The sequence below is a fragment of the Penaeus monodon genome, chromosome 21 (assembly GCF_015228065.2).
Source record: "Penaeus monodon isolate SGIC_2016 chromosome 21, NSTDA_Pmon_1, whole genome shotgun sequence".
NCBI lineage: Eukaryota > Metazoa > Arthropoda > Malacostraca > Decapoda > Penaeidae > Penaeus > Penaeus monodon.
In genome coordinates, this window is record NC_051406.1 from 39,124,902 (window position 1) to 39,125,182 (window position 281).

Consider the following 281-nt stretch of genomic DNA (forward strand, 5'->3'; position numbering starts at 1 on the left):
TTTAGTTCACGAGAATTAAAAGTGAGTGTATTTGTGTGTATTTGGGAGAGAGTGTAAGGGGGACGAAAGGAAACACCCCCCCTCCCTTTCCTCCACCCTCCCCCCAACCCCCCCAAAATAAAAACAGAAATTTCCTCATGTGCGTTTAAAACGTTACCGGAGTTGCCAGTTCCGCATTTACGACGCAATTTTCCCGTTTGTTTACGAGAGCGACGTATGCCTGGGCGTCTGTCATCGTCAAGGCAGATGGCGGGAGGTGTAACAGTCAATTGTGCGGTTGT